Source organism: Oryctolagus cuniculus, chromosome 3 (genome assembly GCF_051225735.1).
Source record: "Oryctolagus cuniculus isolate XC-2025 breed Fujian yellow rabbit chromosome 3, ASM5122573v1, whole genome shotgun sequence".
Lineage (NCBI taxonomy): Eukaryota > Metazoa > Chordata > Mammalia > Lagomorpha > Leporidae > Oryctolagus > Oryctolagus cuniculus.
Genome location: NC_142869.1, coordinates 126,583,173 through 126,601,401, shown reverse-complemented (window position 1 = coordinate 126,601,401; position 18,229 = coordinate 126,583,173). Strand labels below are relative to the sequence as shown.

General features: G+C 40.4%; 1 pseudogene; it reads left to right on the top strand.

Annotated features, from left to right (window-relative positions):
- Window positions 1-663: 663 nt before the first annotated feature.
- On the top strand, window positions 664-18,013 carry LOC149127498 (alpha-1,3-mannosyl-glycoprotein 2-beta-N-acetylglucosaminyltransferase-like; annotated as a pseudogene).
- The last annotated feature ends 216 nt before the right edge of the window (window positions 18,014-18,229 follow it).

The window sequence follows — 18,229 nt, the reverse complement described above, 5'->3', positions numbered from 1 at the left end:
CAGTTAAAATTAAAAATAAAAAATTCTCAAAGCTCAAAAGAAAGAAAAAAAACTGCAAAATAGGGACAAAACATGCATAGACATTCCCTCAAAGATAACATACAGTTGGTAAATAATTATATGAAAGACAATTAACATAATCATTAGATAAATGCAAATTAAAGTAACAGTGAGATATAACAATACACTTATCAGAATAGCCAAAATCAAAAATAGTGACATCAGGAAAACAATACTACTCGTGAATTTAGGAATTCAATGTATCAGGCCATTCTGTAAAACAATTTGAAAATCCCCTCAGACTCTAAACATTTGACTCTCAGTTTACTCAACAACTGCACTCTTGCATGTGTAAGCCAGATTAATGAAGACTTTGTTCACTCTGAAACCTGCACGCAAATGCCCATAGAACCTGAAAACTCAGTCTGTTAAGGAGAAAATCATTAAATAAATTATGCTGCAATCCACACAAAAAGAAAGAGGTAAACTTTTGATATACACTACAATCCAGTAACTCTGAGAATTTTTCTAAGTAAAATAAGTCAATACAAAAATGTTCATATGTTATTACATAACATTTTGAAATGACAAAATTACAGATTTGATTTATAATTTCCAAGAGTATGGAAAACGAAGGAGTGTGTGTGTCCATAAAAATGCAACATGACCAACTGTCTAATCATCCTTTTCATGAATGGAATTGTGCTGTCTATTGGACATGACATGGCCTACATTCTGTTTACGATATTGTACTACAGTTTTGCAAGAAGTTACCATAGAGATAACAATTCAAGGGACACAGTTGCCTGTGACCTACAGTTATCTCAAAATTTTGAAAAAAGCTTCACTAAGCAAAAGGAAAAGGAAAATAATGAAAGGGTAAGAAATTGAAAAGGGATAATTACAAAGCCAAGATAGCCTGAAGAGGTGACTGTTGGAAGCAAGCATTCTAACACACATGTGGTCAATATAGAGAATAATTAGATGTGTAAAGCCTGGAGCTCAGGTAGGGGCCATGATAATGGAAATTTATCTGAAATTGAATTGCAATTAATTCCTCGCCACAAAATAGAATCTGTGTCTGTTATGGCACATGCACAGGGAAGGCAATCTCCTTTCATTTCACTTGCTATCTGGCTGAATCAACAAAATGAACTTACCCCTCACATGAAATCACGAAGCCAAGAACCTTCAGCAGAGAGAAGGGAGATGTGGATGTAAACATTAGCTTTACGTGATAATCATTTTAGCTCTGAAACTGTTGTATTTCATATATCAAATGAGAACTCAAGTCTCCCAATACTACAATGTAAAATGATCTGAATGAACTTTACACATAGATATCGTTAAGGCAGTAAAGCAATGTCATGTAGACGAAGTTCTAAATTGGTATTCTATTTCCTTTTTAATTGTATAATATAATTTATAATTATATTATAATATAACATAATATAATTTATAATATAATTTATATTTATAATAATTGATAAGATTACTTGATTGTACCTGGACTTGCTTTCTTAACGTTACATTGAAAGCAAAGTGTACTAACAAGTCCTTTTTATAACAAAATTATGCAAATAACTACTATCTAGAATCTATTAATGTTGTATATCTTACTCAGTTTTATGAAAATCCAGAGCTCAGGAAAACAGATATCCAAGATACTGAGTGGGTGAAAGGAGAGGCAGTAAGAGGTGGTATTTTCTTGGAGGCACATGTTGATGGCTGAAGGCAACAAAGTTTGTGAAGATTTGAAGTTTGATAATGTAGTATTATTGGTAAAGAATCATTACTCATACATAATCATGTGTGAGTATGACTGATTAGTGATTGTATTCAGGTATTTTATCCAAGATTTGTATCTTCACTCACATACATTTGGTTGCTCACATATATTTGGTCAGTAATAAATTGAAATACATGGTTATGCATTCTAGGATATAAAGAATTCTTGTCACCAATCACAACTAATATAGCATGTATATCTTGAGAAATCCATGCCCATGCTTTCTGTTTCAAACTCAAATGCCAACAAAACTAAAGAAATTTTTTGTCAGTAATCTAACACACAAACATACAATAATAACAAAGACATTGTTTTAACACTATCTTGTAAAAGACAACTGGTATGAAACACAAAAGAGAAGTATCAATTGTCTCAAGAACCAAAATCAAATGCAAATTATGCATGTGTGCATCTTTTTAATTAGTGCAGTATATGAAAAGCCTAAACTCTGTTCTATTGATTCCAATTCCTCATTAGTAGATTCAGGAGACTTTTGCAATAATCAAATTCTTGGCTACTTATTTTAACTTCACAATGACCCATTGTTATTCATAATTTTAATAGTTGGATTTACATGTTTAATGTGAGAATCAAGGAGAGAGAGAGAGAAAGAGAGAAAGAGAGAGCACTTTTGTTCATCATACACTTCCCAAATGCCTTCAATGGTCTGGGCCAAGTCAGGTTCAATTTGAAAGCCAGAAACTCAATCCAAGTCTCTCTTGTAGATGGCAGGGAACCAGTTATACATGAGCCATCATCACTGCTCCGTAGGATCAGCAATATCAGGAAACTGGAGTCAGAGCCAGAGCTGGGTATCAAACTCAGATTCTCTGGTGTCATGTGCAAGCATCTTAATCAGTAGCTTAGCCACTAGGCTGATCACCTACATCTGTATTCATATCTTGAATTGTTGAGTCTATACTATTAACCCTGTCCCTCTGAATTAAGTCTTCTGAATTCTAAACTTTATCAATTTCTGCACAATTTAAAAGTTATGTAATACTAATATAACAACTCTCATTAACAAGTGAAAAAGTTAGGGTTTTCTACTTTACACACTTATACCTACTAATTGGAAATTTGGAAGGATATGATTGTGTCTTGCATATTTGGGCTTGTTGTTGAAAGCTTCCTTATAAATATAGAATTATTATAAGATTAGATGACTGAGTATCTTGAAGAAGAGGAGGAACTGTATATATGTAACACATGTCTTCATGTTCATTTTTTGAGCTTTAAAAGGCTCAAAGAACGCTTAATTCTGTTTTTACTGCCTTTATACAAGCTCACACCCCTGTCCCAAACTCCTAAACTTTGGACCATATTAAAAAATGTTACAAGAGTCACTTTTTTAAAACCTGGCTTCATGCCTAAAGGCCTCTAGTGTTTCCAACTGCTTAAAAAATCACCATCCAATATTAACCTAGAAATCAGTGCCATTTTTTCATGACATTCTATCCATCAATGTGGAAGAAATTTTTTATTAATCCATAGATTTATACTTGACTTCTAAAATTGTTTCCCAGCTGAAATTGAAAATAGATATTTCCTTAATATTTCTACTCATATATCTCATTTGAACTGGAATTCTAGTTCCAATTCAAGTCAGAAATCTTCCACAAGATTTCTCCTTGTTTTAAATAATCTTTGCCTTAGCCCATTCTGTCATTTTGTCTTCATAACTTTATTATAACATTTGTTAAGTTATGATAGGATGTAGTGTCTGTCTCTTTTTATATTATTACGCCTTGGGAGCCAGGAGTCATGTGTGATGTATTGAGATAACATTTTCAACAGCAGGTAGACCAGGGCTAATGTATTTGACTCTGCCTCATCCAATGTAACTCCAAAGCTCAAAACGTACCAAAGGGACATTGCAAATAAATCTTGCTTGACCCTTTGCAAGAAAAATGAATCAATTCGTATTTGGAAGGAAGGTTATCATAGCAATTGTAGTGAAAGCAAAAATCTTCACAAGAAAGAAAGATAATATAAAAGGAAACTTAAGTAAGGAAAGACAACTCTTATAACTTACAGACATTAGAACATTACTGAGCTGAGTGGATTATATGAAAACATGCAAAGAGTGGTGATCAAATTCATTGTCTTGAGCTTGGTATGACTCATTTCAATCAGGGTAGTGAATTCTCACAATTTTTATGTTGCTTTGTTATCCATTTGCATATAAGTTTAGCTTTCTTATAACAGAAGTACAACTTAGTCTCTTTTTTTGACAGATAGAGTTAGACAGTGAGAGAGAGATAGAGAGAAAGGTCTTCCTTCCGTTAGTTCAGTTCCCAAATGGCCACTACAGCAGGAGGTACGCCAATCCGAAGCCAGGTGCTTCCTCCTGGTCTCCCATGCAGATGCAGGGCCCAAGGACTTGGGCCATCCTCCACTGCCTTCCCGGGCCACAGCAGAGAGCTGGACTGGAAGAGGAGCAACTGGAACTAGAACCCCGCACCCATATGGGATGCCAGTGCCACAGTGCCACGACGCCGGCCCAGCTTAGTCATTTTTTATTTTTGACAGGCAGAGTGGACAGTGAGAGAGAGAGACAGAGAGAGAGGTCTTCCTTTGCCGTTGGTTCACCCTCCAATGGCCGCCGCGGCCAGCGCACCGTGCTGATCCGATGGCAGGAGCCAGGTACTTATCCTGGTCTCCCGTGGGGTGCAGGGCCCAAGCACCTGGGCCATCCTCCACTGCACTCCCGGGCCACAGCAGAGAGCTGGCCTGGAAGAGGGGCAGCCGGGACAGAATCCGGCGCCCCGACCGGGACTAGAACCCGGTGTGCTGGCGCCGCAAGGCGGAGGATTAGCCTAGTGAGCCGCGGCGCAGGCCCAGCTTGGTCATTTTTAACACAACTTCCTGTTCTCTATCTCCTTCCAGTTTCTCAGTGGGGTCCAGCCAGATATCTCCCTTGTACAACTTCATCCTGGCGACCACTTCTCAAAGGTACTCACAGATACAGTTTGCCTACTCACTCCACTGATTCCTGGAACCCACATGGACAATGTAGATATGCCACAGTGACCACCTGTCACTCACAACACTGCTGCAAAAATAGCTAACACCTGCTTGATCTAAGCTCATAAATTAATACCCTGGACCCCAACACATCTCTTGGCCTTTAGATCCCTCTCCCTTTTTCTCCTCTCCTGCTAGTTAGATGCATGCTTTCCTTCCCATTGATACTGCAATGTGTTTTCTCTGTGGCCTGAAGGTTCTTTTGTTTGTTTGTTTTATAATTTTTTAGTTAGATGAGGTGAACATAGTTCATGTATTTAAAATATACAGATTAAGGAGCATAATGATACTTCCCACCCTACCTTCCCTCCTACCCAAGCACCTACCCTCCTCCCTCCTTCCTTTCTTATTCTTTCCTTTAAGTTTTACAGTGACATACTTTCAGTTTATTTTATAATATTCACCTTCCACTAAGTAAAGAATTCAACAAATAATAAAGAAAAAGAGCACTGTTTCTCAGCAGTAGACACAGGGGCTGTTTTTGAGTTGACTCCTCTGTGTATCACCAAACCCATCCAATCCTGACTTCTTCTAGATCAAGGTACTCCAAGAATGCAGGATGTTGGACAGAATGAACTGGACACAGATCAGAGAAGAGCTTCATGGGTAAAAGTAAGATTCTGTTGTCAAAGGGACACGTAATCAGACACTTAGATGCTAGTTATATGTCATGATACAGAAGTGAGAGAGAGAGAAAGAGAGAGAGAAAGGTCTTCCTTTTGCCGTTGGTTCACCCTCCAATGGCCGCCGCGCCTATCTGAAGGCAGGAGCCAGGAGCCAGGTGCTTCTCCTGGTCTCCCATGGGGTGCAGGGCCCAAGCACGTGGGCCATTCTCCACTGCCTTCCTGGGCCACAGCAGAGAGCTGGCCTGGAAGAGGGGCAACCAGGACAGAATCCGGTGCCCCGACCGGGACTAGAACCTGGTGTGCCGGCACCGCTAGGCAGAGGATTAGCCTATTGAGCCGCAGCACCAGCCCTGTTGAAGTCTTAGTATAGAGTTGCTCTTCTGTATATAAAGATAATGAAAAAATGAATCTTAATGAAGAATGGGATGGGAAAGGGAGTAGGAGGTGGGACGGTTTGGGGATGGGGTGCGGATATGGGGGGAAGAACCACTATAATCCAAAAGTTGTACTTACAAAATTTATATTTATTAAATAAAAGCTTTCTATTAAAAAAAAGTAATAGATGATCTGAGGAGTTATTTCCTGTGTAATTCTTCACTAGTATTTTGAAGCAATGGTTTTCTTTTTAAAGATTTTATTTATTTATTTGAGAGATAGAGTTACAGACAATGAGAGGGAGAGACAGAGAGAAAGGTTTTCTGTCTGCTGGTTCACTCCACAGCTGGAGTTGCGCCAATCTGAAGCCAGGAGCCAGGTGCTTCTTCCTGGTCTCCCAGGTGAGTGCAGGGACCCAAGGACTTGGGCCATCTTCTACTGCTTCCCCAGGCCACAGCAGAGCTGGATCGGAAGAGAAGCAGCTGGGACTAGAACCAGCGCCCATATGGGATGCCAGCGCTGCAGGCAGAGGATTAACCTGCTGCGCCATGGCACCAGGCCAGCAGCAATGGTTTACATATTATTGCTTTAAGCGATGCAGTGCTTAAGATCTCCTGCAGGCAGTAGCATGGCCCTACAGCACCTTACTGAATAAGGAGTTCCAGAACAGAACAGAAGTTTGCAAAAGTACTAAATGTTATTAATGTTTGGATTTCTAACATAGCCAACAAAGTGTCTATTTTTCTCCCAACTCACCATAGAGAAATTTATAAAATATAAACAATGGCACAGAAACTGCAAAACACTTTGATACACTAGTTTAATTCCCTAAATTAACATATCACACTTTGCTTTTCGGTTTCTTATATTGCATGCACCAATTTGGAGTTAATTATATTGTGAACGCAAATTATTACTTCCTTTGTAAAAATGAGAAAACTGACCCAGTATCATATTCTTCACCTTTTAGAAATAACAAGACCCAGCAGAGTCTGAATTATAATTTGTTTCCTATTTGGCTCTATTACAATAAAGTCTCAAAGGAATATTCAGTGCTATTCCTTAATTGTTGGAAATGTATCTGTTTGCTTTTACTTAGATATTAAAGAATTAGAATCAAATTATATATAAGAATAATTAGTCACTGTTTATCCTACCATGGTATAACTTGAGGGTTTCTAACACTTTAAATCCAAAAGACTGAAAATTCTAATTATGATTCAGAAGAAAATGCAGTTTCTCTTTTATCCAACAGAGTAAAACAGATTTGTAAGCATCTTGAAAAACAGTGAAGCATTTATTAAGTAGCATAGTCTTTTTAGCATTCTTTATTCCTAAGTTTTGTAAATATCTATGTAACTCTCTGCATGATGCTGTATTTATTTATTTATGCAATGAACATTAAATCAGAATGAAACATCTTTAGATTCACTACTGACCAAGGACAATTTTACCTTTGCTTACCTTACAAAATTAAGTTTCTCATCCACTAGAACACGTACATTTTAAGAGGGGGTAATATAATTCGAAAATGGTCAGCATTCTCTGGTTGAAAGAATGGCAGAAGTGCACTCATGTTTCTGCAGCATATTTGAATTTTTTTTATACCAAATCTTTGTTCACCGGTAACCCTTCTAACCCCTCTAAAAACAGACATTTGTGAACTACATGAGTTAATAGAGACTTGCCTCATGGCTGAGTGGTAACTTCATTTGTGTAGATCAGTTTTGCATATTTTTTATCCATTTAAAAACACAAAACCTTGAATCAAGAGAAAATTCAATGAAAGTTATCAAATATGAAGTACGTTCTAACAAAAATGATTCAAATAATTACCATAAAATATTCCATATTATCATGTTTGTCCTTATCAACGTTTATGATGTGATTTGTTTGACATTTCTTAATCCGTGCTGACAGCTCAGCATCTAGGACAGTTTCTCTGAGTTAAAGATCTGATTGTTATGGCTGAAGGCTAAGCTTCGGAACAGCGGATGTGAGACAACAGAATCCACTCTGAAAGGAGTATGCCTCACGCAGCCACAACATAACAAGAGCAGTAAGCTCTGCCCACGTGCCTCGGACTGCCCGTCACATGCAAAATTAGACCTAGGAAATGCCTCGTGACTATGTAAAAGGCCTGTTTTTCCCAACTCATGCCAGCCTGGAGGAAACACTAATGTCACAAGATTTTTTTAATTATATTCACAACAGAAAGAAGAGTTATATAATGTGAAAAACTGTGAAGAACTAGGAGGGAAAAAAGAAGACTGTGCCGACTATAATCAGTTCAATCACAGAAGAGTAACGCAAATGGTTGATAAATGTATTTAAATTATTTCTAATCTCATTGATAATTATATAAATAAAAGAAGTAATATACTCTCATAATGTGAAGATGATATCAGAAACGCACTAAAAATTTTAGAAACTAAATTTCATACATGACTGATGGCAATTAGAAAATATAAATCGAAAGTATAAATTTTGCATATTCTACAGCTTAGTAATTTCATATTTTATATTTATGATTAGTAAGCAATCATAGCTGTACACAATGACTTATTGACCATCATAAATGCAACTTCCTAACTGACAATAATGACAAGTAGAGAAAGCATCACAAATTTCCAATAGCAGAGGATTAGTTAGTGTGAATTGTGGCTATACATATATATATATATATAAAATTAAATTTGGGTACAAAGGAATATTTACTGGCATATTGAAGTATTTTCAACATGTGGCTAACTTTGAGTGAAGAGGGCCACATAAATAATATACCCTGTCTCCTATTGAGATGATGAGGGATATGAATATGAAACAACTCAATTATTATTTTTTAAAGAATTATTTATTTATTTGAACGGAAACTTACAGAAAGGCAGAGGCAGAGGCAGAGAGAGGTCTTCCATTCACTGGTTCACTCCCCAAATGGACACAACAGTCAGCTAGGCCAATCCGAAGCTAGGAGCCAGAAGCTTCTTCTGAGATTCTCACTGTGGGTGCAGGGGACCAAGCACTTGGGCCATCTTCTGCTTTCCGGGCCAGCAAAGAGCTGGATCAGAAGTGCAGCAGCTGGGACTTGAACTGGCGCCCATATGGGATGCTGGCACTGCAGACTGGGTCTTTAACCTGCTGTGCCACAGTGCTGGTCCTGACACAAATCAATTCTATGCTTGACAAAGGAAAACACACTATTGTCATAACAATTTCAGGGACTTTTAAAATACACATTTTAAAACTTTAGGACAGTTTTTGAGCCACAGAAAAATTGCAAAAATCATATAGAGAGTTCAAATGCATTCCACATTCTTTTTATCCTGTTATTAGCAACCTAGATTGTTATTAACTCCATTTCAGAGGGCTGTTTACAGGTTTACTCAGTTTCTTGTTTTGTTTTGTTTTGATCTTGGGCCTAATGTGTGCTTTTTCTGTTCCAAGATCTGATCTGGAACACCATGTGATGTTTCATTGTCGTCCTTTTTAAGCTCCCTTTGTTGTAGCACTCTCAGATTTTCCTTATTTTTGATCGCCTTAATTGTTTGTGCTTTTTTTTTTAAGATTTTATTTATTTATTTGAAAGTCAGAGTTACACAGAGAAAGAGAGGCAGAGAAAGAGAGAGAGAGAGGTCTTTCATCTAATGGTTCACTCCCCAATTGGCTGCAATGGCCGGAGCTACGCCGATCTGAAGCCAGGAGCCAGGAGCTGCTTCTGGGTCTCCCACGCAGGTGCAGGGGCCCAAAGACTTGGGCCATCTTCTACTGCTTTCCCAGGCCATAGCAGAGAGCTGGATGGGAAGTGGAGCATCCGGGTCTCGAACTGGCACCCATATGGATGCCGACTCTTCAGGCCAGGGTTTTTAACCTGCTGCACCACAGCACAGGCCCCAGTTGCCTTAATAGTTTTAAGGAGTGCTTCTTGAGTGTTTTTTAGAACTGACCTGAGTTAAGATTTACCTGATGTCTTTCTCACAGCTGGACAAGGGTTATGGTTTTTATATGAGGAAAAGCAGAGGAGAGGTGAAATTTTCAGTATATTATATCATGGGTATATGTTGCCATCATGATTTTTAACTGTTGCAGTCAACAGCACCTGGTTGAGGTGATGCCTAGAGGTACAGGACAATATCGCACTCCTTTCCCTTCCCATACCATATTATTTGGAAGGAAGTCACTGTGCACAACCAACACATAAAGAGTAGGGAATCTGGGGATGGTGTTGTGGAGCAGTGGGTTAAGCCTCCACCCGTGATGCCAGCATCCACATGAGCACCAATGTGAGTCCCAGCTGTTCCGCTTCTGATCCAGCTCCCTGTCCATGCGCCTGGGGAAATAGTGAGGGAGGACTCAAGTACTTGGGCCCCTGCACCCATGTCAGAGACCCAGATGAAGTTCCTGGCTCCTGGGGAGTAAATCAGTGAATAGAAGATCTCTCTCCCTCTGCCTCAGTTTCTCTCTCTGTATTTCTACCTTTCAATAAATAACTACAAATTTTTAAATGGTAAATAAACTAAAATATGGGCTTATCATGCACTTGTTATTGAACAAACATTGCTTCTAGGCTGTTCCAGGTGACAGAATAAAAACGCCTATGTGTGTATCCTAATCTGAGTAGATACACATATCTATAAATATTTTTACATATAATCATCTTTATATTGTGGGGAATGTGTTCATACTGATGTTTCCAACAGTAACCCATTTCCATATACACAACTCTAGCTTTCTCCTCTTGCTTATCTGAAACCTGCCACTCCAACAGCGAGAAACTTGGCTCCCTCCGTGCAACATCCACTTCACTACAATTAATTGCAGTATACATATATATGATATCAGAAGACTTTACTCATACCTTCATACTAAATGGTTTTATTGCCTAGGTTATGCACCTTTTTTTTTTTTTTATCTTTAGGCTTAATACTCCCTCATGCCCAAAGTTACATAACGCAGTACCTTTTCCTCCCACCCCTTCAGTGCAATTGTTCTACATATTTGTAATGCCGCAAGATTATTTTACCACATTCTGCATTCCACACTGGAATCCATACCCATTCACTTTTTATTTTCAGTTGGCTTACGTAAGGAAATGCTCTTTGTGCTCTGAGTAACTGCGGAGTTTGAAAAATTCAAGAGTCATGAATGCACCATTACCAGATTATACAAAATAGTTTCACAATCCTACATAACCCTCTGTGCTTCATTCATTCAACCCTCCTCTACTCTACCCAAAGTCCTGGACAACATGGATCTTTTTACCACCTCTACAATTTTGCCTTTTCCAGAACGTTATCACTTTGTGCAACTTCTGGAAGTAAAGCTGATGAAAATATGGGTGCTCACCAAGACTGCTGATCCTAGGAGCTTCTCCCAGGCTACTCCAAGAGACACTTCCAACAACTCGGCCATTGTCATTGGTCTGTTCCTATTGTCATGTGGCTACACAAACCTTTACCGTGGCCCTCTGGATTTTCCTGTCAGTCTAGCTTTTAGGGTAGGGGTTTACGCTGATTCTTCAGTTTTCTCATGAAAAAAAAAAAAAAAAAAAGCAACACTATAAGGGCACTAGGGTGCTTTTTCAAAGATTTTGCTCAGTCCTGTATTCTCATAGTACTTTACTCATAAGCCCTGCCTGCCTACTGTTTTTGCTTCTACTCCAGTTCTAGCATTGATCGCTTACACAAATTGCAAGATTCTATGGCTGGCACTGTGATATAGTAGGCTAAGACTTTGTCTGCAGCGCTGGTCTCCCATATGGGTGCTGGTTCCTGACCTGGCTGTTCCTCTTCCAATCAAGCTTACTGCTTATGGACTGAGAAAGCAGTTGGAGATGACCCAAGTGCTTGGGCCCCTGCACTCATATGGGAGACCCGGAAGAGGGTCCCAGTTCCTGGCTTTGGATTGGCCTAGCTTCGGCTGTTGTGGCCATTTGAGGAGTGAACCGGTGGATTGAAAACCTTTCTCTTCATCTCTCCTTCTTTCTGTCTATAACTCTGCCTCTCAAATAAATAAATAAAAAATACTCCCATTTAAAAAAAAAAAAGAAGACAAAGTTCCCAGGTAATGAGATGAGCTTTTCCATTTACTGAAAGAAGCATGAAAAATACATTTTGGTCCTATATGATGCTTTCAGTAAACATTTCTTAAATGTTTATTTTATTTATTTGAATTTTTATTTTATTTATTTGAAAGGCAGAATGGCAGAGCCAGGGAGAGACAGAGAGAGAGGACAGACAAACCTTTTATTCATTGGTGCACTTCTCAAATGCCTGCAATTCCCAGGCCAAAGCCTTGAGTTCATAATTTCATCCAGGTCTCCCACATGGGCAGCAGGGACTCAAGCACCTGAGCTATTAATGAAATGTCTTCCCAAAGTGTGCCTTAGCAGGAAGCTGGATTGAAAACAGAGGAAACAGAACTCAAACCAAGGAACTCAAATATGGGATATGGACACACCAAGACGCAAATGAACTGCTGTGCCAAACACTCATCCCTTATTTTTGAAGTTATATATGCCTATAAGCTGCACATTTTTTCTACTTTTTGGTTACAGATCAAATATCCTTAATCAGAAAATCTGAAATTCAACATCTGAAACTTTTTGAGCACCTTCATTATACTGCAAGTGGAAAATTCCACACCAGGAAACTTTGTTTCATGCACAAGGTTTTAAAAATACTGTCTAAAATTACTTTTAGGTTATGTGTATATAGTGAGTATAAAACATAATTGGATTTTGTGCTTTGACTTTAGTGTCATCCCCAAAATACCTCATTTTTTATATATATATATATATATGTAAATACTCCAAAACTCTCCCATACATCCCAAATCTAAAATGTCTCTGATCCCAAGCATATTGGATATCATCTACTGAACTTGGTTTTTTTCCAACACACTTACATATTTGTTTCAGTTACCCTTTAATTCATGGGAAGAAGTATTAGAATGGAGTTAGTCAGCAGCTGGCCGTGTGGTAAAGTGGGTAAAGCTGCTGCCTTTGACATTGGCATCCCATATGGGTGCCAATTCCTGTCCTAGCTGCTTCACTTTCAATCCAGCTCCCCACTAATGGCCTGGGAAAAGAAGCTGAAGATGGCACCCATGTGGGAGACCTGAAGAAAGCTCTTGGCTCCTGGCTTTGGCCTGGCCCAGCACTGGCTGTTGCATTAATCTGGGAAGTGAACCAGCAGATGAAAGATTTCTCTCTCCCTCTCTCTCTCTCTCTCTCTCTCTCTCTCTCCCTCTCTGTAACTTTAGCTTTCAAATAAATAAATAAACATTTTTTAAACATGCAGACAGTCACCAAATACATACTCTCCACTACCAAGAAAGTGCCATATATAAAATGTTTTTACTATGCAAATTAATGGTAAAACTACTACTCAAACAGTACTCTATACTTTGTGTCTGTGTGGGTGCAAACTGTTGAAATCTTTACTGAGTATATACTAAGTTGGTCTTCTCTATATAAAGATAATTGAAAATAAATCTTGATGAAGAATGGGATGGGAGAGGGAGTGGGAGATGGGATGGCTGTGGGTGGGAGGAAGGTTATGGGGAGGGAAAAGCCACTATAATTCTAAAGTTGTACTTTGGAAATTTATATTTATTAAATAAAAGTTGAAAAAATGGTTTTACTGACAGATCTGTATGTGAATATTTGAAAAGACTGATGATTCCATTATAATCCTTCAGACTTCTCCTTTCCAAAACAAGCTTGGAATGAGAGAGTCTTTGCATTTTGTAAAGAAATTTCCACCACAGCATTGTTTATCTCCATATCCTTTCAAGAGATTTTTAACAGAAAATTGAACTCAATCCCAGGCCCTATGTGAGTTATCACACATATTGTGATAATAGGTTACAATTGATGCCATTTCACTATGTAATTGAAGGAGGCTTGACTCTCAGAATTCAAGTCTTGGCATTCTCATTTCAAAATACCATGTAAACTGAATGAGACTGCAGTAGGAAGCCCTAACAACTGTATTAATCAGCACCATTTTCATTTAATTCACTGTTAAATGTCTCTGTTAAATAACATTGCCTCTCTAGTGCTCATCATGATCTTGGATGATTAAAAAGCATTTGGATAATATCTGTAATACAATTAAGCTCACTGAGCTACGGATACCACTGAGTTCTGTAGACCAAATGAGACAAAATTTCCAACTGTCAAATTAAGTAGTGTAAGTTAAAGGAAATTAAAATAGTGCCTCCCCAGAGAAGCAACAGATGCATTCTATTGTCACTTTCTTTTCCCGATTTCATCTCTGAGACAGATGCTGACAGCTGTATGGGAGCAAGCAGTGAAAGGTGTCTTTGGAGTAGAGATGCAGAAAACAAATCCAAGTAAAATGTGATTCCTTTTTGTCTAATGCATTTCATGAAGAATCAATTCACAAGCTAGAGTTGAATTAGTACTTTTGTCTGTTTTTGTATTTTTCCTAGCTTCAAATGCGGTGATTTTCTTTTACCATATAGGCATTCTCATGGCTGAATGACTATGCTTACATGTGCTATAGTCTGTTTTTCAAAAAACTTGGAACTAAATCTACTGGGCTCTGACCAGAAGGTAATACCCTCATTAGTCTGGATGGTCACAAAATTCATCATCTGAAGACTCTATCGTTGGACCAGACTTCAAAGTAAGTCATGTTTTCTTTACTTTTTATAGATGTTATGAAGATAGTATCTAAGTTGGATAATAATAGCACAATAAGAGTAAAGAGATCTTAGAAAATTTCTCCTTGCTTTATAATAAATAACCACCGAGCCTGGAGATGAGGTGAGAACAATCCTGAAGCTAAGCATCACCAGGGTTATGAGAGGATCTACTTTAGAAGCAGCCCCTTGCTTGGAACTGGATATTTTGGACTTTCTTAAGACAACCCCATTCAGTGTCACAACAGGAGCACAGATGAGTTCTGACTCTGTCTGTGTCTACTTGCATTATGTTAGTTAATTTTAAAGACGTTAAAGTAGTATTCAAATCCCAACACTGCCACAGACTATCTTTCTACTAGTGGACAAAACGCCTAAACTCTCTGGGCTTAATTTTTTTCTCATTTATAAGAAGCAAATGGGGAAAATTATCCTTCTCCATGGAGTTATTATGAGGAACAAATGAACTAATGATCTTAACACAACTAAGATATTTCCTGACTGAGATCTTATCAGATATTATTTTTATTTTCCAATTCATTTTTGTTTGTTCATTCCTTTAAAACTTTTCCAATTGTGATTCAAATGGAGATTTTTGTCCTCACAGAATGTATCAAAAAAGTAAAATATTGGCTTACAGGGAGGCGGGAAGGAAAGAAGGAAAGAAGGAAGGAAGGAAGGAAGGAAGGGAGGAAGATAGGAAAGAAGGGAGAAAGGAAGAGAGGAAAGAAGAAAAGGAAGGAAGGGAAGAAGGGAGGAAGGAGTGGGAGGAAAGGAAGAAAGAGTATGCATGCATGTGAGAATTTAAGAGAGTAATCTTAGATGGGATAGGGTGACAGGGACAGGGTTAGTTTCCTAGACTGAGAACTTGGAACACGGTGGGTGGCATCAAACAGGAGACCTCAAACATATCAAGAACATGTTCTGGGGCAGCGCCGTGGCTCACTTGGTTAATCCACCACCTGTGGCGCTGGCATCCCATATGGGTGTGAGGTTCTAGTCCTGGTTGCTCTTCTTCCAGTCCAGCTCTCTGCTGTGGCCCGGGAAGGCAGTAAAGGATGGCCCAAGTGCTTTGGCCCTGCACCCGCATGGGAGACCAGGAGGAAGCACCTGGCTACTAGCTTGGGATTGGTGTAGCTCCAGCCATAGAAGCCATTTGGGGGTGAACTCCCTGTCTCTCTCTCTCACTCTCTATCTCTGCCTGTGAAAAAAAGAGAACATGTTCTAGTGAGTAGCCACTGGGTGGGACTTTGGTGTAAATTGGGAAATACATCCCCAGCATCTTTTCTGAAGCAGAGGGAGAGACGGCCTCCACATATTGTGAGTGCTTTTGATTATTTTCTTCAGTGAAATTAGACATGACTTTGTTTTACCCTGACACATATATTTGTACACATGAGGACAACACAGCAATCAGCTTTCTGGGCCATGCCAGGTCTGACACCTGTTTCTTCTCATGAGGCCCAGGAGCAGACATATGCGCCATTTGTCCCAGTGGATGACTTCCTCAGCAAGAGAGGGGATAGCACCTGGGAGGGAGGCTGAAGCCTGCAGTGGGTGGGGAGGAGCCTGTACACACCTGTGGGGAGCAACTGGGAGCAACTCAGACTAGACTAAGTTACTGGAATTAAGACTTATTCTATGCATCTGCTCTCCCACAATATGGCGCTGGGAGAGGAGGAAACAACTTCTACACAGCTGCCTCCAGTTCAACCAATGAACAGCAGGACCTGCTCCTGATTGGAGGAGAGCAGCGTACTCGGCGTGTGGGTAGCAGAGTTGGGATTGGTGGAAGAGGACTATAAAGGAGGAGAGAGACAACATGCACCAGGAACATCTATCTGAAGGAACACCTGAGCAGCCCCCGAGAGAGCCGGCCGGCGGTGTGCCGCTCCCCCGCGGAAGTGGGGAAAGTGGCAGGGGGAACCGCCCTTCCACGGAGGTGAAAGGGACGGTAGCCAACCCAGGAAGAACCAGCAGCAAACCCGGGAAGGGCCGAGCAGACAAAAGAACAGCGCAGGGTCCTGTGTCGTTCCTCCACGAAGACGGGGAGCGACACACACCTTTCCTCCCAGACTCCTCCCCTTCAAGGTCTGCTCAGCCGCAGATGTTGGACCTGAATAGAAAGGGAGAAACTAAACTTGGCTTGGTGGTTTTCATTTGGAATTCTCTATTTTGGAAATGGAGTGCTGAAGGGTTTCATGATCTCTCGGGAGCAACTGAGAGGAGAGAAGAAAGTTCAGCTGCATTGGTGAATGCCTCCAGCACAATATCAAGTGACCATGGAGCAACTTGGACTTGCTCCTGATATTGGTGGGAATGATTCTGTGCTTCCTGATGAGGCGCATGGCTACTTTTCTGATCCCGTACTATAGAGGAAGCATCTCTAGGAGTGTGGATGAGTGAGCCAGGTAAACCAAGGACAGCCTCTAGCCCTCCCGTTGCCTACCCTCTCCTATGGGGTCCAGGATGCTGTAGAAGCCGTCTTCTGGGCTTGTGCTCCTCTTTGGGGCCCTGGAATGCTCTGCAGTTCCTCTTCTGGAACATGCCCAGTGCCCGGCAAACCGCCATCACTCAATGCTCTCCACAGTGACCCTGCCAGCCTCACCCACAAGGTCGCTGGCCTGGCTCAGGATACCAATGTAGAGTTGGAGTATCAGCAGCTGCATGCGGTTGTGAGCCACATCCTGGTCATTTCCTGTGACTGGGGTACTGTCTGGTGATGTTTGGACAAGCTAATGCATTGTCTGCCTTTCCATGAGCACTTGCCCATCATTGCCAGCCAAGACTGTGACATGAGGAGAGCGCCCAGGCCATTGCTTCCTATGTAGGGTAGTTTAGTCACACACATCCTGCAGCTTGGCCACCATAAGTCCCAGGGCTACTACAAGGTCTCCCAACACTACTGCTGGGCACTGGGCCAGATCTTCTAGTTTCAAGTACCCTGTGGCTATGGTGGTGAAACTTGACCTGGAGGTGGTGCCAGCCTTCTTCCAGGTCACTTACCCACTGCAGAGAGCTGACCCCTCCCTTTGCTGCAAGAAACAATGGAAAAGAACAGATGGCAGACCTGGTCTCTGCCGGCTATGGTTGGTCAGGCTGTGGGCTAAACTGCAGCCCAGGAGGGGTCCAAGCCCTTCTAGGATTCCTGGATATGCTGGCCTGAGCAGCAACAGATTGGGCCTATGTGAACCAGGACATCTAAAGAACAATCGCCTTTGTCTGCAAGGATGTGAGAAAGCATCTCACATCCATCAAGCTAAACAAGCAGGTTCTGCCTTTCACTTAGCTGCAGTGGGAAGCATGTGCCTACGTGTCTATGGTGCTTCTCAGTTACAGGAGGAGAAAGTGAGGATCAGTGACTGAAGGAGCTAGAAGATGCATGAGCTCAGCATACAGGCAAGGGAAGCTTCAGGGCCTTTGCCATGTCCTGAGTGTCATGGATGACCTCAAGTCAGGTATCCCCAGGGCTGGACACCAGGGCACTGCATCTTCAAGTTCCACTGGTGTCCCCTCAGAGTGGTTATGACTATGATCCTGGTTGAACTTAGCTGCACCTGCCTATCTGGCTCCTTCCTTATCTTTTTGTGAGCTAAGATGGTACCATGGTCCCTGGGATATATCATTCATTCTGTATTCCCTCTTGGATCCATTTTTTTTTTGTTTTGTTTTTCCTTTTTGATGAATGGTATTTGAAGTCACATGTGATGAAATTAGAGTTCCTTTATTCTCAGGAGAGGTAGAT